We start from the raw sequence: 22,877 nt of genomic DNA on the forward strand, positions 1-22,877 counted from the left end.
ACCTGATTCGCAGGTCACCTGATTCCCAGGCCAGGGCTTTTTATACTGCACCAACAACAGGACGGAAGAAAAATGGAACACTTCATGCATTTGCCTCCTCTCCAGAGGCCTGGCTAATTATAATATGTTTGCTGCCAAATCTAGACTGACCTGTTGACAAGCAAGTTTCAAGAAGGTAGCAATATCATAAGACTGAGTAAAAATCAGTGCCAGGTCCTGCACAAAGGAAACACAGCAGGATAGCTTGGACATTTTTTCTATGTTTCTGCAAAGAAGGGATTGTAGGTGGAATTGTAGGTGTCCAGTTGCCTTTGCTCAGTGGTTAAAATCTCACCTCACTGCCATCATCCAAAATCCTGAAGGAGAGAACTCTTGTATGTTTCTCTCCTCATTACCTTATGTTGACAAAAGAAGCAAAGTCTCCCTTTGTCTGTCTGTCTCTCTGTCTCTTTCGCTCTCCCCCCACCCCCCCCGCCCACCTCTCTATCCTTCTTTATTTCTATTTCTTTGTCTAACTGCTGTTGTGTGGGTTTTCATGGCCAGTAATAGATGTAGAACTTTCCTATTTCTGGTGTGTGCCTTGTGGGGGTTACTATTTGTTGAGTTGCTTCAAGATGATGATTTATGATTACTATTTTAGATTTTTCACGATGGACAAAGAACAATCCACCCACCTGCAGGCCAAAATGAAAATTCAAAAATACATATTAAAATGCATACATATATTTTTCCTGTGCTACACTTGGGAAAATAAAGCCCAAAACTTGCTTCAGTGTTTAATTATGTTATTTTAATTGATATTTATCTACAAATGTCTGTTTGGAAGTGTGCAGTCTTTTGAGAATAATAATGAAATGCATGTAAATTGAACATGGCAAATAGTTTAGATACATTTTAAGAAAGACAGCTTCATTTATAGCTGATTTAGAAATATTCCTTTGCAATACATTTTTGCTCATGATCCTCCCTTCCCCTTAGACTGTGATCTACATATGGGATAAGGATTGTGTCTAACCTGATGATCTTGTTTCTACCCAAATTCAAAGTACATTTCTTGGCACATAGTAAGCACTTAACAAATCATTTGTTCAATCAGTGGTATTTATTGAGTGCTGACTGTATGCAGAACATTGTACTAAGAGCCAGGGAGAGTATAATACGGTAGAGTTGGTAGATACATTTCCTCTATTTTACAGTCGAGAATTTACAAGCTACAGATTACAGATTACCATGATTATTATTTTAATTTATTTTAAAATAAATTTAATTCATCATATATAATAATTTCAAAAAAAATCTGGGGCAAAGAGAATTGCCTGGGACAATACAAACTTCTCCCAGAATATTCTGACAAGATTAGATCAATTTAGCTGCAGCTCCTCTGCTATTCAATTCCAGTGGTCATTTCTTTACTGCTTTGCCAATTCGTCTTTGCTCCTGACCTCCCGGGCCCTTGCCCTGTCTGCTCCATCTGAGCAAATGTGATGAATTGTAGGGTGGTTTTGTGTTGTTGACAAATATCCACTGGGGGTGTGGGAATGCGGTCCACCAAATAGATTTCCTTATTAGGCCATAAATTGAATCCAAGTCTCTAGTGGTGAAAGATTTAAACTGTTCCATTACAAAAAAGAAAAGCATTTGCTACTGAATTGCCCACCCCACTCCCACATTTTTGTAAATGAAGCTTCATTCAGACATGGATCACTCTGGCCAAGTACTAGACCTTTGAAAAATGGGACTTGTAATAAATTCCAAACGACCCTGAACTGTGCTGGCAATAATGAATTCAGACTTCATAAAGGCATTGTGCGCTTTTCAAGGTCACAGAGGGAAAGTAGTGATCGCTTACATTTAAATCTTTGTTCTAATGAGAGTGATTAAGGTTAAAAAATGGTTTTTAACCAGGCAGATGTGCACTGAGGCTCTAAAACTATGTAGATGGACTTATGATCTCCCATCCGAAGGGGCCTTCAGTATTTGCTACTGTAAAATTAGGAAAGCAGTTCATACCAAATGACCAAGCTTTAAAAAAAAATGATGGTTAAAACAATTTATCAGATTTTGACATTTTTTGCTTAAAAATCTTTACCCTTTCATGCTTTGCAGTTTGGCATCAAAGAAATCAATCTGTTTCAAACTCTTTTATGAAGAGATTTTTCCATTCAAAGGTATTTGGATGAATGTCAGGAATCCCAGGAGTGACCCTTTTAAACCCTATCAAAGAACATTTCACTCTTTGAAATGACCTAAATAGAGAAGTGTTTGAACTGTTCATTATTCTAACTCCCCCGCCACCTCCCCCCCTCCAAAAAACACCCAAAAACTGACAACCAATAAACTGTTTTCTGGAGCTATCCGAAAGGAATTTTAGTGGCCCCTAAAAGCAACCTTGATTTTACACAGGTAGTAATAGAGTCCATAGAGATGATAATATCTGAAAACATAAAAGTCATATCCAAGAGGATACAAAAAATTTCCAACTTCAGCTAATCTTCAGATCCTTTAATGGTCACTATTGCAATATTCCATTCATTGAATGATAGTTCACCCAGTATGATTCTGCAGGCATAAAATTCGAGAAAGAATCCAATGTAATTCAGTCTAGTATTTTGCTGTAATTCTCTCTAGTTGACTGACGGATCCTCAGTTCCCCTCAGCAGCAGCAAGCTTTCCTTCAAGCTTTCAGACCGTTGGATTGGCTCTTTTTGTGATTGTTGTAGCTCTTGAACTCTAATGAGACAGACCTACCTAAGCAGTGAAGAGCATGAATGCAACTATTTCCTTAGCCCACACTGTTCTGCAACTCTTATCATATTTACAGCTGCCCTTCTTTATCTTTTTATTGATTTTTGGTTGCTATTGTTTCATCTTTAAGTTTTTTTTAATCACCAACTCTCTCCCCTTATTCATGACTGAGAACTTCTTGTAGGCCAGGGTCCATGTTTTATCATATTTTTATGCAAAATTACCCCACTTTTTGCAAACCCCAACCAGGGGAGGGGCTACTTTGCAGGGGATTACACCTAGCAATATAAAAAAAAAAAGAAGAAAAGGAAGGAAAGGGGAAAAGAAGGAGATAAGCCACTTGAGACTGCTTCTCTTACTATTGCACTCTCCCAAAAGTTGCAATGGTATAGGCTCTGAGTGGTTTAACACCTCTCCTAGTCCCCCATTCAACTGAACCTGGTGTGTTGTTACTGTCCTACTCTGGTCCCTCAACAGTTGAACCAACTCCCCATTTGCTCTGTCTCATTCTTACACTACTCTTCCTGGTTCTCCTGCACCTGACCACAGCTTTCACTGCTTACAGTGAGTTGGTACAAAATACAAGCTTTAATTTCCTCCTCAAAATCAGAGTGGGACAAATATGTGGTAGAGGCAACAATGTGAGTAATTGGGTATAATCTGTGTATTTTACCTAGTATCTAGTAAAGTAATTTTGCATAGAGTAGGTGCTAAAACTATGGGCTATTAGAATATATTAATTCTACAGTGCAGCAGCAGAAGGGTTGTTCGTTATCAAAAATTTGAACTTTCTATTCTCCTCCCCCACATGACTTTTAATTTGTTCCTTTGCCTTCTGGCCCTTCTTTGACTTACTTTCTCTCTCTTACCTTTCTCACTGCTGTTTTCTCTTTCTCTCTCTTTCTCCTCCCTGCCCCCATCTTTTTTAGGTATTTGCTAAGAGCTTACTATGTTCCACATACTGTACTAAATGCTGGGGGTAGATACAGGCTAATCAGTTTGGACATAGTCCCTGTCCCACACAGGACTCACTGTCTCAATCCCCACTCACTGTCTCAATCCCCACTTTTAAGATCAGGTAACTGAGGTGAAGAGAAGTGAAGTGAGTTGCCCAAGGACACAAAGCAGACATGTGATGCGAGGATTGGAACTCAGATCCTTCCAACTCCCAGACTTGAGCTCTATCCAGTAGGTGACAATGCTTTCCTCATTGTCATTCACAAGGTCATTAAATGAGTACCATTTAATTCAGAAAAGGTCCTATGCCCCTCAAAAACTCATGCTCATTTTGTACCTTTGACCGGCATCTCAAACTTGCATTTTCCCTTTGGTACAAATAACATATTCAAGCTAGATATCATTATTTATGAGAGTTAAAAGGAAAATTGATTAACCTTCCAATTGCTTCCTCCCCCAAGACTGAGGAGAGATTTTGCTCTCCTTTGATGTACTCTGTTTGCCCTCCCTTTGCAGTTAATCAATGTTTCATGCAGTCTGTCTTTTATTCCAGTAGGGATCTCTAACCTGACTAACTTCCAAAGGAGACATCACTCTGGTGACTTGTTAAGCATCTGGTCATTTTGCCCGCACAACATCAAAAAACATTTTATCAGTGCTTTATGTTTTCTCCCTTTTGGCTTTTAAAAAACTGAAAATTAACTTTAAAAATAAATTTTGCTCCTGTGTGCAGGTTTCCCCCTGTTCTTTCCATCCCAGGTCCAAGCTCTATCTCTGCTGACTGTCCCTGTTCTACTACTATTCAGAATTTTCTGACTCTAATGTCATGACTCATTCAGGATCATGAATGCCTTTACTTTCTTCAAGAAGATATCATCCTCCTTTGCCAAGAAATAATGTAGAAGAAAAAGCAGGTTTTGACATGCGAGGCTTCCTTGGTCTAGTCTCAGGGTGTATATGTCCTCCATGGGTGATGGTTGTGAAGCTATAATACAAAAAATGGTTCATTTCTTTTGAGTGGGTCTTTTCCCTGAGTGGTTTTGAGTTATATTTGCTAGCTATACTGTACAAGCAAACATCCCTACCATTTAGTCCAGGAAGAGGTCAGATTCTCTTCTGACCCTCCAACAGCCTCCAAAGAGCAAGAAAAGATCAGATGGTAAAAAGATTATCAGTCATTGTGATATCTAAAAGAAAAAAAATTCCTAGACTCATGGATCCCTGTTGGAATTTGTGGCATTGTCTGTTATAAAGAAAAAAAGCACACTTTCCAGAACTCACTTTTAAATGCACACATTTGTTCTGGAATCACTAGCAGAAAATAGATTGACATTAGGAAGTTATTTGTCACTTAATGCCTGAAAGATAATCCTTTTACAAGGGTAATTTCCCCTCATGTTTTCCCTTTTTCTTTCATTAGCCCAGATCAAACTTATTAGCGTATCTTAACAAAGGAAGCCATGTTGCTCCAGTCCTTGGCCCTTTCTTTAATACCATGCTAATTCCCATCACTTTTTTCTTCTTGGCCCTTTGGGCTATACCAATAAGAATTCCATCTTTCAGCCCTGCAGCCCTAGGATGCTAACAGTAGGTTTCTGCTTTCTTAGCAGCTCCTGCTTCCCTTTTATTGTTTCTTGGCCTGACTGGCACTGAGCTTTTCACTGTTTGATAGTAACTTTGTTTCTGAACTCCACAGGGAAAATGTATTCCCCCCCCTCCCCGGAACGCTTGACCAACTCTGAGCAGACATGTCTTACAATTCTTTTCTTGGATCCTCAGCGGGAGTTTCCTGCCTGCTTCTGTGTGTCAGAGTTTGAGTTCATCAGGCTAGTCAGTCTAATGAGTTCAAGGGAAGCTGCTATAATAGTCATGGCCTCAAGTACCTTCCTCGCAGTATTTGTTGCTACTCAGAGGTACTACCCTCTTCAGTTGAGTTTAGTCCCCATGCTCTTGTTTTGCATCATTCTTGCACTCTCATTTCCAGTTGGATTTTGTTGAGACACTATGAGGTACATCTCCAAGATAAGCAGGGAACTCTTCTTGGTGCCGAATGGCCTGTGCTGTTACTTGAATTTCAGGGTATCATTCCATTTTGTTGAAATTCTGTTAACAGGCGACATAGGCTCCCCCTTGGTTTCATCATAACAGGCTGTCACCTGCATTTACAAAGTCGCTGAAGAAGACCAACAAATGAGCAAAATTTCAGAGTCCTAAGTCTTGAATGAGGTAAAAATTTGAAAAAAAAAAAGTGAAGATCAGTAGTTCAGTCCCCTAGCACTAGTCAGTCAGATTTCAGGACTGCCATCAGATGCATACATGCAATGACTGTAATGACTGCTAGAGTGATGGAAATTTTTGCAGAAAAGTCCTTCTTTTAAGTGAGTTATAGATTGTCACTGTCTTGAAGGATACTTTGGATACTACATAGCATATTATCAAAAATCAACATTTTATGAAGCAACTTATTATTTTTGAGTTTTTTCTAATTGTAGTTATGATCATGGGTTCCAGACATGATAAAATATTTGGCAACCTAAAAGAATATCAGATTATAAGAATACTTAAAGATTATCAGAACTATTCTTGAGCTCCCACTATGGGGAAATGCTGTTATGTGTTTGTGTAAGGGCAAAAAATTGCCTCTTCTGCACCTGGATTGTGGCTCTCAGCCACCTTGTCATGTGAGATCTTGTACCAGTAAGTATGTGAAAACACTGTTTTCTGGAACATGCTTCCTCACTGACTCACCTGTGGCTGTGTCCTTATACACAGTGAAAGCCCCATTGCTAGCCACAGGGCTGCTCTTCTTGGCCATGACACTTAGAGTTGGCCAGCATACTCCTTCCTTCATTCAAAGATAAACATGTCTAGGGGAGAATAGAGCTGAGCCGGTCCCTTTAATTGCTTATAGTTTTTTCTAATGAAGAATCTGATGATCTCTGTATACATATCAAAGCATATAATTATTCATATTTTTCATTGCCCATTGGAATCTGTAATGACAAAATGAGCCCTTGGGAATGTATTGCTCAGTTGGCCTGTAGATTTCTTTTCCTTTTTTTAATTTTGGTTGCAGATGGAAATATAAATCTTATTTACAGTGGCAGCCTCTTTCTTAGGCCCTTTTATTTGGAAAATTATTAAAAAACTGTGGATATAATGTATCTATGTATATGGATAATGTATGAGAAAAATGTTGTTTCATCTTTCTATGGAACCTAGTGAAAACTACTTCCCTATTGTTTAGTTCTGAAAATGTTCAGTAACTGATTATATAGCTTAGGGCTTTTAAGGAAAAGCTGGATACTGTAAATGTTTTGACTCACTTTAGGCATGACCTGGTTTTAGACAAGAACTTAAATATTCAAAGAATCTTTAATGACCTCCCCTGCCAAATCTTTGTTCCTGCTATCAAACGCAAGATAAAGCAGAAGCTCTCGAAATTACAGAATGAATTTGGTTGGCCTAGATAGTCAATGTGTTTTTTTTTCCTCTTAAGTTGCATATTGCATCCTGAAATTATCCAGAATATTCAACTGTCCTCTCGTTTTACCGATTGCCACAGTCTGTGAATCTCATCCAGGGAGCAGTTCACATTTTAAGGACATTAAAATCCTTTCTTATGTAGTTCTTTGTTTATTTTTCCTCATTTAAATTGTTTCCTCTCTCAGAATGTATTAGAATATGAACATAAAAGGTATATGAAAGGTAAAGAGTTATTTCAGTTAAGATGACATTTCTGTATAATATACTAAAATAATCAGTAGCTGATCAACAGCATAAAGCATTTATGCAGGTTCACTTCCTTTCTTGAGTTTTAAATATTTTTTCCCCTTCCTTTATTCTTTCTGTAGAGGACCTTGCATGGCGTATTCCAAGGAACCTTTCCACTTACTCATGCAGAGTACAACTCCCAGTTCCATCTAATTTCATTAATCAAGTTCAGGTAGATGTGAACGAACAGTGGTGATAAAGTGTTAAACATGTGTAACTAGTAGCTTAAATATTTCACAAACAAATTTAGCAATTGTAAAGCTCAGTAATTAAAACTCTGAAATTCCCCTTGCTTGGCTTTCAAGCGCCAAACCAAAATGTCATTGCAAATGGAGAACTCAAAGTCATGCATACTGTTTAAAAGATTTATTGATGAGAGCAAGTAAAATATCTCTGCTGTGAATGTTGAATTCCTAAAGGACATTTCTCATGTTTGCGAGTTTCATATTTGTTACATGACATAGTTTTAAAATATTACTAGGCTTTCTGCTACTTAACCATCAGCGTATCCATATCATAGCAGTCTGATTGTAATTAAGGAAGAATGAACCCAGCCCTTTAAAGAGCAGTGGCTGGCATGGCATTGTCACAAAAGAATGATTGAATTTGCCAGGAAAATCTGAGCAAAGCTTGCTCATTTATAAGGGCATTTGCAAGTGTTCACTGGCTGAGGTTTCCCCAGGGACATCCATTCAGATACTGAAACTAATTCAACTTTTAAATAGTCATATTTTTAGAGAGAAAATGCTAAATTGATTATTTGATAATTAATAGTGTAACTGCAAATCATATATGGACCATTTGTCTTTGAAGGTGAAAATCTTATTCTCTTATCCTCTTTCTAGGTTCTGAGTATTATGAGGCAAATGGAAATGCCTGAGAGATATGCAGGTAGCTTGACTAAGAGCAGCTTTGTCTGAAATGTGTCTGTCCTTATATCATCATGTTTAATAGCTTCTCCCCTCACACTGGCATAAATTCCTGCATCACAGTTTAATGTTAATCATCTTTTGTTCTTATAATGAAAATAAATGGCCTCACATTCAAGGAACTCAAAGTGCTTTCAAGTTCATTCATCCTTTTAAGTTAAACATTATACCCAATGGAAAAAGCACAGAACTATGTTCTAATCCACTGTGCCAGTAGTCTGCTGTGTGACCTTGGAAAAGTCACATGGGCACAGAAATTTGGGTTTCTCAACAGTAAAATGGGGATAACATATTTACTCTCTCCAACTCTAAGCATGTAACCTTTGGCGGGGGATGAGAAATACATCTAATTTGATTGCTAATTGTATACTTCTGTACTTACTACAATTTTTGGCACCTTGTAAACACTTAGTAAATACCATAACTAACTTATCATGTCAGAAGGTTTTCATATTGTATGGGTGGGTAAACTGAACCATGAGGAATCTCAGGCATCAGTGATTTTCTTCCAGGTCACACTGGGTTCTTGACCTAGAATCTCTGTGAACTGGAAGATGAAGCAATTCAATGAAGATATATTATTGATGTTCATAGGGCAGTGAACCAGAGTTATATGGCTAGATTAACCCTTTTTCCAAAGTCAACGTCTTTAAATCACTTAAGATGATGATTTAAGTGCAAAATGTTCTTGGAAAATCTTTACTAGAGCACCGGGGTTCCCATAACAAAAGTTGACTTATGATGTATTACTGCTGTATTACTAGTTGACTTATTACTTATGTATGAAATTATGCATAATTTTAAAAGGTCTAAATGTGTAGAAATTTTTCCCCTTTGTAGTGCTGTGATATTCAGTGCCAATATAGGAATGATTTATTCTAATGATCTAGAATTTACCATTATCTTAATTCTGTGTGCTGTTGAATGTTATGGCTCCTGAAGGATCTGGAAATCTGCAGTGCTGTTCTGATCCCTTCCCCTGAAAATCTTTACCTAGTGAGATGTAAATCTGAAATTTTCACCTCATAACATTTAAAAGAGAATCAGTCAATCAGTGGTATTCACTGAGAATTTACCGTGATCAGAATCTGTACTAAGAACTTAGAAGATTACAATGTAGTAGGTATATATGATCTCTGCCATCATGGTGCTTCCAGTCTAGTGAAGCCTAAATTGACTAAGAAAATTCTCAACCCCTTGCTCTTTGGTATGTTAACTGCATAAAATAGTCCTTAGGGAACACTCTTCCATGAGTTACAATTATGGGTTTTAAGGTAAAATACAAATATTAGCATGCAGTGTAGACTTTTCCAGAGAGACAAATCAATCAGTAGAAAAGCAGCATAGCTTAGTGGATAGCACGGGTCTAGGAGTCAGAAGGATCTGGATTCTAATCCTGATTCTGCCGCTTGTGTGCTGTATGTCCTTGGGAGAGGTACTTAACATTCCTCTACCTCAGTTCCCTCATCTGTAAAAATCAGATTAAGACTGTGAGTCCTATGTGGGACATGTACTGTGTCCAACCCAGAATTTAGTAGAGTGTTTGGCACATACTAAGTGCTTAATAAATATAAAATAAAATAAATGGTATTTATTTAGTACTTACTATATGCAGAGAACTGTACTTAAGGCTGAGAGAGTACAGTACACTAGAGTTGGTAGAAATGTTCCCTGCCCACTGCATCTTACAGTCTAGAAGACCCCCTACAAAGATTCTATTTGTTGAATAGGATGAAGCTGTTTGTACTTCAGGGTAAATAAAGATTTTCACTCCTGGGACAATGTGACCAAGTGCCGCAATTTAGGGGAGAGTCAGTAATATTAGGCTTTTGTTCTACCACCCGAGGCTGCATTGGCTGTTTCCCAACCAATTTCCTGAGGCTGCCACTATGATTGGCAACATTTGCCAGAAATCTCCAGGATGCTTTTAGGGAAGTGGCTTTGCCAGTGGAAACCCTAGAGTCGTGTTGTCAATACTACTATGTCAAGCAGGAGTTCCATTGCCCTTACCTGAACAGTGGGAGGCCTCTCACTGCTCTCTGCTCTCAAACCCATAGCAACAGAGATAATAATTAATAAGAATCATAATTGTAGTAGTAGTTAAGTGCTTACTACCTGCCAAGTACTATACCAAATGCTGGACTAGATGCAATGTGAGCAGATCAGACACAGTCCCTGTTCCACGTGGGTCTCACAGTCTAATAGAGAGGAAAAGCAGCAGTTTAGCCACATTGTACAGTGAGGGAATGGAGGCCCAGAGAAGGCAAGTGACTTGCCAAGTCACCCAACAGGCTACTGGTAGAGCAGGGATTATAGCCCAGGCCCCCTGACTCCCAAGGACCATGTTCTTTCCAGTTACCGGGCAGCTTGTAAGTTTTGGGTGATGGCAGAAGGCCATAAATTGCAGCAGTCACAGCAGATGAAAATTGTTTTTCAAGTCAGTCCTATTCTACTCATGCCTCTTCCCTTTTTCTCTACCCATTTCTTTTTTCTCCTCCTATTCCCTTTATTCCTGCCCTCACTTTTCTTTCCCTTCCCCCTTTTCTTCTGTCACTTTCTGCCTGCCCCTCACTCTTGTCTCTGTCCCTCTTATTCTTATTGTTACCCCTTCTATTTGTCAATAATTTTCTATTTTGGTCTTCCCAATTAGATTCCAAGCTCCTAATGGATGGGGAACATGTGTATTGCTTCTGTTACTTCCCATGTACTTTGTAAAGTGTATGCATCAGGAATAAGTCCTCAGTAAATATAATAATACTCTCTCCCTTTCACCCTTTGTCCTTGTCCTGCTCCTATTTATCCCCTTTAGTCTCTCTTTCTGCCCCATTTGACCTCTTAGTCTTTTGACCCCCTCTCTTCCTCCACATGCATACCTCTACACCACTTAAGGCTGGCAATCAATCATTAGCAGTTATTGAATAGCTACGCTGTGCATAGTATTGTATACATCTGTAATTTATTTATATTAATGCCTGTTTCCCCCTCTAGACTAACCTTTTTGTGATCAGGAAATATGTCTACCAATTTTCTTGCATTGAAGTCTCCCAAGTGCTTAGTACAGTGCTCTGCATACAGTAAGTACTAAATAAATGCCATTTGATTGCACTAAGCATTTGGGAGAGTGAGAGAATAATAAAGCACACTACCTGTCTTCAATGAACTTGCATTCTATAATACTTAGTACAGAGGTGTGCATCCAATAAATGTTCAGTAATACCACTGATTGATGTAAGTATGAATATGTGCAAATAACCCCTTGCAGAAAAAACGGTTTTTCTCACAATACTACCAATTCACTTACACACAAGCACACAATAATTTGCCACATAACCTTACACCTAAATCTCTTTAGCAGTACTGGCTATATAAACAAGTGTGAAGAATATAAATGTATGTGGGAATTAGGCACAATTTCAGAATTAGAGATAGTCATAGACATGGTAAGGTAGGTAGGTAAGCAAATAGAGTTATAAATCTTTGTTCAGGAGTAAAAATTGAAACTGTATATTGTTTTATCTACAAATTAAGATGGAAAAATAAATAGCTATAGATACAAGACAGACAGAGGATAGGAAAATAGTTTGCATGTCTGCATTTCTCAGGATTTAGAAGGGAACGAACATCAGCATTTACACTGGATGCAAGGGTTTTCTTATGAGTCCTTTCAAGTGACTGAATCTGTAAATATTGGAAATCACTCATATTTTCCATTATGATCAAGGGAAACAAATATATCAATTTATTTTATAGTTTCTCTGTTAGAGTTGATGTGATTTTATCTGGGGAAATGTGCTTTTAATGATCTATCAGTGGTGAAATAACAAAAATAATAATACTAATAGTATTTAAGGGCTTACTGTATGTCAAGGATTATATTGAGTAGGTACAAGTTAATCATGTTCATTTTTGTTACAATGCTCTTAGGGATTCAGTGGACCCATACTTCTCTCATTAATTGGAGATTCTTCCTTGAGAAAGTGGGGAGGGATAATTGTGACATTTTATAGCTGGATTACTTTTGAAGCTCAGATAGAAGGGATTTCATATGCACAAAACTGCCTGGTGGGGGGAAAAGTACTTCTTCATAGAAACATTTGAATATATCTGGCAGGAGGAGCTGTGAAATCCAGGAAGATTGACTCTAAGCACTTTTATGTCCAATATAAAGGTTCCTGAGTAACCCCTAGAATGCACTCAAGCTAATGATTATACTCAAGGGAAATATTAGTGCTGGAAAATACAGACAGTTATACCACTAATTTCTCTTACAAAAATAGTATTCTCAACAAATCTTATGCTTCTGCTTTCTGAGTGAAGGAAACAGCAGATTGGTGCCTGGTTTGTTGCTGAAGAATAATGTTGGCGAGCAGGTGAATGGGTGCCCGTAAATATCCACTGGAAATATATACCCTGCATAAAACATGCTAGGTCCCCTGGGTGTCACTGTTGCTATGCAGATAGCCAAAAATATTAGCACATTTCCATGGCTGTCAAGTGGAGGGTCATGCTGGTTACATGGAACCAACAGTTTGCTATGCCAGATCTTCCTGCCCATTTCCAAATCCTTCAGCAAGATGTGTCTCACTCAGTAAGAGGAAGCTGTGTTTGTGTCTTGTGGGTAGGGTCAGGTTGCATTGACATTAATTAATATTAGTCACTTGGGTACTTCCTATGGAGTGGTTATGTGGGAGGATAGAGAGAGGCTTGAAGAAGTGAAGCAGGAAATCTAACTTTAAAATGGTTTCTTAATCAAGGATTTAGCTAGCAAGTATCTCTGTGCTTTCCTGAGCAGTCACAGCGTAATTTATAGCAGCAAAAGCAGAGGATCAGAATACAACAGTCATTCTGAGCGGAACTAAGGTGGATCATGGGACCGATAAAAGAAAAAATGCTGGGGCACCTCTTCCAGCGTAAATTATCATAAAGTGGGCACTTTGTTCCGTAGGGGCCTCCAGACTGGCTTGTGTGCCAAGGAGAGGACTTGACTGCCCTTGTGCCAGACTATTGTCACAGAATAGGGTATGGATTTCCCTGAACCTGGAAGCCAATCAGTTACCAGTAGTTTTGCCACCTTCCAGTGTAAGTTGATGTAGCTATGGGCTGAGGGGAGGGAGAGCTGAGGCTGCCCCAGGGTGGAAAGGGGGAAGCCAGCCCTCATCACTACTGTACCCATTCTCTAGGCACCCTAGACTCTACTGACTCATTGCCCTCCTGCCTCCAGCCTTGCTTCTCTACAGGATGCACTGGATGCAAGGGTTTTCTTATGAGTCCTTTCAAGTGACTGAATCTGTAAATATTGGAAATCACTCATATTTTCCATTATGATCAAGGGAAACAAATATATCAATTTATTTTATAGTTTCTCTGTTAGAGTTGGTGATGTGATTTTATCTGGGGAAATGTGCTTTTAATGATCTATCAGTGGTGAAATAACAAAAATAATAATACTAATAGTATTTAAGGGCTTACTGTATGTCAAGGATTATATTGAGTAGGTACAAGTTAATCATGTTCATTTTTGTTACAATGCTCTTAGGGATTCAGTGGACCCATACTTCTCTCATTAATTGGAGATTCTTCCTTGAGAAGGTGGGGAGGGATAATTGTGACATTTTATAGCTGGATTACTTTTGAAGCTCAGATAGAAGGGATTTCATATGCACAAAACTGCCTGGTGGGGGGAAAAGTACTTCTTCATAGAAACATTTGAATATATCTGGCAGGAGGAGCTGTGAAATCCAGGAAGATCCTTGCTCCACTCCAGTGCTCGAATTATTTTTCTGAAAGTCACATCTTCCTCCTCAAAACACAAAATGCCCATCCATCGCCTCATCAAATAGAAGCTCCTCACTGTCTCTAAAGCACTCAGCTTCATCTCTCCTACCATATCTAGCTGATCACCCACTAAAACCCTACCCTCACTTTTCTCTCCTCTAACACTCACTATGTCATTGACCCCTTGCTCTTCTTCCTCCTTCCTGCCTGCAACAACTTGTCCCTTCATAGCAGTATTTTCCAAGCTCTTAGTATAGTGTTCTGCACACAGTAAGTGCTAAATAATTACGACTCAATGAATGAATGAATGAATCTGACAGACCCCCACTCTCCACATCTCTTCCCACTAAAGTCATCTTTTCTAGGAACTCTTTCCTGACTAACCTCTTTTTCCCACCCCATTTTTCCTCCTTAGAAATTCTATGCATATCCTTATGCTCTCTTGCTTCCTATCTGTAATTTTTTTTTATATTGTCTCCTCCACTGACTGGAATGTAAGCTCCCTGTGGACGAGGATGATGTCAACTACATCATTACGTATATAGTGAAGCATCATATAATTTATGTAATGAAGCACAGAAGCAGCGTGGCTCAGTGGAAAGAGCCCGGGCTTGGGAGTCACAGGGCATGGGTTTGAATCCTGGCTCCGCCACTTGTCAGCTGTGTGACTGTGGGCAAGTCACTTAACTTCTCGGTGCCTCAGTTACCTCATCTGTAAAATGGGGATTAAGACTGCACACCCCACGTGGGACAACCTGATTCCCCTGTGTCTACCCCAGTGCTTAGAACAGTGGTCGGCACATAGTAAGCGCTAAACAAATACCAACATTAATTAATTGTCACTTCACTTCTCTGGGCCTCAGTTCTCTCATCTGTAAAATGGGGATGAAGACTGTGAGCCTCATGTGGGACACCTGATTACCTGTATCTACCCCAGCGCTAGGAACAGTGCTCTGTACATAGAAAGCGCTTAACAAATACTAACATTATTATTATTGTTATTATATTGTACTCTCCCAAGTGCTTAATTCTGAGTCCACACACAGTACTTGCTCGATAGGTTCCATTGATTGATAATTCAGGACACAGACTCTGGACTAGCACAGGAAACTGTATATTCCTCTTATCCTCACAGAAGGTGTTAGATGTAATTTGATATGCTGTTTGATTGCCCCCTTTTCTCCACTCACCCTAGTCTTATAGAATGGATAGGCACCTTGAAATGCCTTGGCCCTGCCCCCTGTTTTAGAACAAGTTAATTTTCACTTTTAGCCTGAATCTTTACCAAACTTACTCACTCTTTGGGAAGGAAGGCTGAAGTTAAGAATTTTGTCTCTCTTTTCCTCAGCCTACCTGCTTGATAAGTACACATGCAGAAGGAGGCAGTTGATGGTACAATCAGTTTTGCAAAGTTCTCTATAATTCTTGAAGAATGATCCCCTAAAAATTCAGAATTTTATTTAAATTACAACATATGGCTTTAGTGGAATGGCATTGTCCTTGGCATTGAGAGGAGTATGTATTCTATTCTGTTCTTCACAGGAGGCCATATAGATTTTTCTCATGTATTAGAATTTCCCATTATTCTTACTTTTGACAAATTGCCTCACTAATGCTCCATGTCTTCACATTCCTGCCTCATTTTCTTGTCTCTGGTCTTTAGTCAAGTTTACTCATTCTGAATTTTTTGTTTCTTGGAGTTGGGATATTTTAACATCATCCCAATTAATTTATTAAATGCCTCAATCTGCATGGAATTGCTCTAGGATTATAATAAAATGCAAAATGATTCACAAATTATCATAAAGAGAGAAGTTAAATCTCTTAAAATTTAAATTCTTTGATTTGGGAATCCAGGAAACATTGAACATTATAAACCAGTATGCTAGATTTTTTTGAAAGTGCTTTGCATTTTGCCTCAGGTGGTTTGGGATGCTGCTGCTGATGATGGTGATGATGGTTTTTTCTCCTGAGAATGGCACCTGCTTTTTCTTCAGGTACCCAAGCAATTCAGGCCAAAGAGCTATCTTCGAGAGGGTGAAAGAGAACAAGAAAAGTAGCACTGCCTAGTGGAAAGAGCATGGGCCTGGGAGTCAGAGGACCTGGGTTTTAATCCTGGCTCTGCCAAATGCAGCTTACTTTGTTTCCTTGTGAAAATCACTTAACTTATCTGGGACTCAGTTCTTCTCTTCTCCCTCCTACTTAGGCTGTGAGCCCCATGTGAGACAGGGACTGTGTCCAACCTATTTCACTTCTGTCTACCCCAGTGCATAGACTAGTGTTTGACACATAGTAAGTGCTTAAATAATTCCATAAAAAAGAGCACATCCTGGGGTCTTGTACAGTGATTCTGCTCCTCATTTTCTTTCAACAGAGAACCTAGAGAGGAGAGAGCCTGTTTTTCTCTTGGCAGTTCCTGAAGGTACAGTCCTGCACTCTCAGAACCCAAGGACTAGAGAGACTGTTTATTTTCTTTGTTATTATGATGATGTTTATTAGTGTAATAGTAGTAGTGACCTTTTTTATGCAGACAACATAGAGAATAGGTGACTTAGAGTATATTTAGGCTGTCAATTTTAGGAAAGGGAAAGTAAGCTAGTACAGTATGCTCAGAAGTAATGCTTTGGTGGGTTGGGAGAGAATGTTATAAGGAGTAGAGCTATTGTACTGACAAATCGTTACATTCCTTAAAAACTCCCCTATAGGTAGATTGGTGGACACAATTCCTGCCCATATTGCTGTGAAAAGCGTGATGACGGTTAGGAGGATGGGAGTTTGAGAGAAATTGGTCTAGAAGACCAGGGAGCAAGACATCCTCCTCTCCTGACATCTCCCCCCGACTCCCCAAACCAGAAAAAAAAATGAGGCAGGACGGAGGGCTAAAATGAGCACTAGTAAGTAATGTGGGACATGGGGATTGGGAGGGAAAGCCACAAAACGGCTGCTTGATACCCTGCTTATAATCATCTGCATTCTCTACCATCTTGGTCCCTAAATTAGTAAGTATCCAAATGTATGTATTAAAGTCCTTAAATGTTTATCCAGATCACCTCCCCAGGGAAAACTCATTCATTTTGTAGTGACTTAATTAACATGATATTCCTCCTGTTTCTGGAGGAATTGCCACTGGCACTAAAATCCTTGTTCAAAGCATATCTAAGCAAGAAGGTGACTTTTAGGGTTCACTTTCTAATTGGTGATACAAACTGCTAATTAAATGCATCTGTGTCTAATCAAAACATATCTAAAATTCAGAATTGCAGCTGGTGTCTGGAGAGTTGAATGGAACAGTTGATTGGTAATGGTATTCAGACATTTTTTCTCCTCTATGTCTCACCCAAAGATTGATTAAGGGGAAACACTGTGTGAGTTTTCTCAGAGGAACCCAGTCGCTCTGTGTAAATTCTCCAATCTGAGTATACTCATTAATGTGTCGTCTTGTTTCTGCTTTATGCTCTTTCTTGTCTATTGGGTTCTCCTGTAATAGAATTGCACTTTCTGGTAGAAAAGATCCCTAGAAAGCAATATTTTATTGGGCTTTGGAAACCAAGTTAATTTGCTGCATTTCATTAGTCCCTAATGTTGAGCAGGATTCTGTACATCTATAAGGCCCTGTGGATGTAACCACAGTATTGGCCAAGTATAGGAATTGTGCATACAATTTGTCCATCTTACATATATGACACAACCTATTATTGCTGTCAGTGATTTTCAGCTCTGTGGTATGAGATCTGCCCTTACCATTCCTAAATCAATTGGTACCTATGTTTTGTGATTGGCTTTTCATCTGCCACTATCTCATTTTCAGGAATTATATGAAATTCTCACTATCTGACTTCTCTTCACTGCCTTTTATGTGAAACAAGATATCAATGTCTGTCCAGATTCTAAATGGGGAACCAAAACACACTTATAGAAAGGAACTACAATTGACTGCTGTGGAATATTATTCAAAGCTCAGCAGAATGGCTATGACTTGTATTTTCCTTTCTTTTTAGACATGATCTCCGGATGTATTTAGAATGAGACACAGTCTAAATGGAAACATCCTGTTGCTATTGGTGCTTAGGCTGTTTGGGAATGTTATAACTAAAAACATTTTCCGTTACCATTTGTTAGGAGGATTTTGTAAATGGTCTCTTAAATTATGAGCCCTTTTTGACTTTCCTTCTTTCGTAATTATCTCAAGTTTACAGGTGAAGAATCAGATAGATTAATCAGTGCCTATGAGTCTGGGCACTGTCTTCCCCGATTAGACTGTGAGCCCATCACTGGGCAGGGATTTTCTCTATATGTTGCCGAATTGTACATTCCAAGCGCTTAGTACAGTGCTGTGCACATAGTAAGTGCTCAATAAATACTACTGAATGACTGAATGAATAAGCTACCAAAGCAACCTAAGACATAGATTGATCAAACCCTAAAAAGTATATCCCAAATACCTTATCCTCTAGACTGTAAGCTCACTGTGGACACGGAACATGTCTACCAACTCCATACATTGTACTCTCCCAAGCCCTTAGTATACTGTGTACTCTGCACATAGTAAATGCTCAATAAATACCATGGATTGATTGATTACTCTCCTTCTCCCTTTATGTATTCTTCTTTCTTCCTTTCAATCTCTCCTTCTTTCTCTTCCCTTCCCTTCCTTCCCCTTTTCCTTCCGGCAAAGTGTTATTTCCCTTTTATGCCCTAAATTCTCAGTTTTACAATAGTGATTGTGGTATTTGTTAAACACTTACTATGTCCTAAGCACTGAGGGAGATACAGTATAAATAGGTCAGTCAAAGACCCTTTCCTACATGGTCTCACAATATTGTGTTCACACCGCACCCATTAGAAATCATTCAAAATATAATTCATTTGATCCTATTAGAAGTTGTGAATTACTAATACCAAATATTTGTAATCACTGTCAATTCCTACTATTAACTCTCAAATGCATCTTTTGTCTCTGGTTTTATTTAATTTTTCAAATTATCTTCAAGCAATCAGGAACCAGATTCTAATTTTTTTAACACATTTGTTTTATATAGCTCTGATAATCTGAGTAATAGAAGGAAAGATTGTTCTGAATTTTGAATGAAATAACTCTATTCCAACATTTTCAACTAATAGACATAGCAATAATTAATAGAAAATAAGTGCTTAATAATGTTTTTCACATAGTAAGTACTCAGTAAATGCCATTGATTGAAAGGTCCTAAAGTTACAAAAAAAGCATTGTCAGTGTAATTTTGTTTTTACCAGTCTCAAACTGTAAAATCTAGTGCATGAACATTGTTTTCATAACAGCGTAACTGATGCTGAATATATTAATTTAAGCCTTCTTGTTACATTACTTTGAGACATCGCCAAATAAATATGCAAACATATTCATTCTTTCATTCAATAGTATTTATTGAGCACTTACTATGTGCAGAGCACTGTACTAAGCGCTTGGAATGTACAAATTGGTAACAGATACAGTCCTTGCCCTTTGACGGGCTTATAAGATATATGTATATGTACCACAAAATAATTATTTTAAAACATAAATATTCTGTTAACTCTTCAACTTTTTCTCTTTTGGACTCCCTTTGAAGGGGTTATCTTCGCAGTAGTATGATGCTGATGCATTTAGATTTTCAGAGCTGCAGAGAATAAACCTATTTTTGTTCTTTTCACCTTTTTTTTAAGGTGTGTGCGAGTAGTGTATTTTGGACTACATGTCCATGGGTTTGTTAAACCCTAAGACATTTTGGATGTGTTTTAGCCCAGACATATGCATTTTATGCATCTCTGAGGTGACAAGTCTCACTATCTTTAGGTATTGGTGCTCAGGTTCTGGTGGCAAGGAGCTAAATTTTAATGTTTAATGGAAGCAAGGATAAACATATTACTATTTAAAAGTTTCAGATCTGTAGTGATTAGCTGGGTGTTTAAATCTCCATTGTCTCCAGATTAGCCCTCTGAAGTGTCTGTTTTAGCAAACTCATTGAAGATCTTAAGACAAAAGGTGGAGCCAAGGAAAGATAGTTATTTCTCTGAACTGTGTTAATGGAGAAAAGATCAAGAGGGCTTTCTTTGCTATTACTCATATGGCATCACCCCTGCAAAACTCTAGGGTTTATATGAATGATTATTCTACCAGTTTTATCCAATATCTTTATTGGGCCTGCAGATGACCACTTGTTTCTGTGACCTTTGGAGATATGACATTTGCCCCACTCCCAACCCCACAGCACATATCTTTAAATATATATTGTAAATTACTCATTTATTCATATTCATGTATGGTCTTCCCCTCTAGACTGTACGCTTGTTATGGGCAGGGAACAGGTATGCTAATTCTGTTGTGTTGTAATCTCCTAAGAGCTTAGTACAGTGCTCTGCACGTAGTAAGTGGTCAATAAATACCTTTGATTGATTGAGATGAGCAAATCTAAGATATGGCAATACCTGTTTTCGAGTTTATAAAAGGACTTTAAGTGATGGATCCTGACAGCTATCCATGTCCATTGGAAGTCAGACAAGAGGAAATGGGTTTAAATTAAAGCAGGAGATCTTTTCATTAAGACATTAAAATTCACCCCTTTGGTTATCACATGATGAAAATTTGGAAGTTGAGAAGGCTGTACCCTTGTTGATCTATTAAAAAAAAAAAAAGAGTCCCAACTGCTCTGGAGAGTTTATTCACAGCAGTCTAGAGGCAAGAGACTGGCACAAGTGTTCTCGCTAGGGTCTTTCCTGATCTGCAATTCTATGAAAACAGCTGACTCCTTCATAGGGAAATACAGATTCTTTTGCATTTACCCAATTCAGCAGAAACTTGAGATTTTAGTTATTTTATGTAACAGTGACATGTAAAAATCTTCTTTCAGTATAATGAAAAAAACCTCTGCCCCCAAAGTAATTCACACTTGAGAGTTCTTGTCTAGTGGAATTTGTTTCTCAGTTGCTATTTTGCAGTGGATGAGAGTTCAGATGTGATTTTGCATTTGGCACGAAGCCAGCTTTCATCTCTACAAGTAGAATTAGAGTTCAGGCTCCTCTGAGCTTTTATTTTACCCACAGGTATGGAGTGCTCTAAATTTTCTTTTCCACCAAACTGGAAGAGACCATCCCATTTAAAAATTTGGCTATTTCCGAAGATCCTTGTTCTGTACCACAGAGAAGCATATGAGTGAGGTGAACCGACTGAAATGGATAACTGTATTAGCTGAAACTGGGCTCCCATAACTACCTACAGTATACTACAGTATATCCATATTTCCCCAGGGGTAGTATATCCCATGTCTTACAAAATGCTAATTGACAGAGAGGGTCTGTAATTAAACTGAGGGATCAAATGGTGAGATGTACAGAGGTAACAATTTGCTGAAGTGGAGTTTAATAGTCCATCAGCATTTTACCTCTGACAACCAAAAATAATGCTCATGCTTAAGAGAAAAGAATACTGAGAGGGCAGGTTCCTTATCCTTATAAACACCATGGCATATTGGAGAGAGCATAGGCCTAGAGTCAGAAGGTCATGGGATATAATCCAGGCTCCCCACTTGTCTGCTGTGTGACCTTGGGTAGGTCACTACACTTCTCTCTGCCTCAGTTATCGCAACTGAAAAATGGGGATTGAGACCATGAGCTCCACATGGGACAGGGACTATGTCCAAATCGATTTGCTTGTATCCACCCCAGCACTTAGAACAGTGACTGGCACATAGTAAACACTTAACAAATACCATTATTATTATTATTAGTATTATCCTTGTACTCATCAAAGGGTTCATGAGGAGTTGATGCTTGAGGTGATCATTAGAGGTGACTTATTGTACATGACAGTCCTAACCTTAGCCTTCCAACGTCTAATTTACAGTGCTTATGGGCTGAAAATGAGGAAGATATGGTATTCACAAATGAGGGTCAGAGCTGCAGAAATATGAAAGTGCGAATAAGATGATCTTGAAATTTGATTCATGTGTTGGTGGAAGGCATGCTGAATAAATCTATGCCTTATCTTACCCACTGACATATTGACAGAAGTTTTATGGGAATGGGTGAAGGAGAAGACAGAAGGTTCATGCCAGGAGTCACAAACAAGGTTTCAGTAGCCTTGATTGCTTGATTTATTACCCTTCTTAAACAATTTATTACCCTTCTTCAACAATTAATGCCAAGTCTTCTAAAAGCAAGGCTCCTCATCCTTGAGTTCCCTGACATACTGAAGAATGATTCATCAGTGATATTGAAAAATCCCACACATCAATATACATGAGATGAGGGTTTCTCAAACATGGAGGTATTTCTGTTTCCTCTGTCTTATCCCCAAGATTTCCTTTGATCAAAAATGATGAACAGAATTATTGATTGGTTTCATAATGAGATCATTATCGTAGCTCTGTTATGTCTCTTAAGCTTCTTTCTATACCATAAACCACATTACGGTGCTGAATGTTTCTGAGGAATACACCTGAAATGTGCCAAGTCTCCAAATAATCAACTTTATGAGATGAGGTCTGTTACAGTTCAGATATTACTATTTGTATATTAAGCTAAATGTTTAAAAAATAAAATAATTCTTTTGTAAGATGTGTGTCCATCTACCATCTCCCAATTATGACAGTTTATATACAGTATTGTAAGTGTACTTTCCTGCAATTGAATATACATCGTGGAACTGATTTCTAAAAGCTATTGATTTAAGAGTCTATTCCC

At 38.4% G+C, this 22,877-nt stretch overlaps 1 protein-coding gene across 8 annotated transcripts in view; it reads left to right on the forward strand.

Annotated features, from left to right (window-relative positions):
- LRRC4C (leucine rich repeat containing 4C) overlaps window positions 1-22,877 on the forward strand; it is a 979,945-nt gene that overhangs the window by 913,936 nt on the left and 43,132 nt on the right. Inside the window, exon 1 of one of the 8 annotated variants that reach the window (XM_039911428.1) lies at window positions 16,579-16,602. The exons of the other annotated variants lie outside the window; for them this stretch is intronic. The gene's annotated coding sequence lies outside the window, so the exon portion shown is untranslated. Of the gene's footprint in view, window positions 1-16,578; window positions 16,603-22,877 lie in introns of those variants that run through there. 8 annotated transcript variants of the gene reach the window in all.

The sequence above is a fragment of the Ornithorhynchus anatinus genome, chromosome 3, assembly GCF_004115215.2.
Source record: "Ornithorhynchus anatinus isolate Pmale09 chromosome 3, mOrnAna1.pri.v4, whole genome shotgun sequence".
NCBI lineage: Eukaryota > Metazoa > Chordata > Mammalia > Monotremata > Ornithorhynchidae > Ornithorhynchus > Ornithorhynchus anatinus.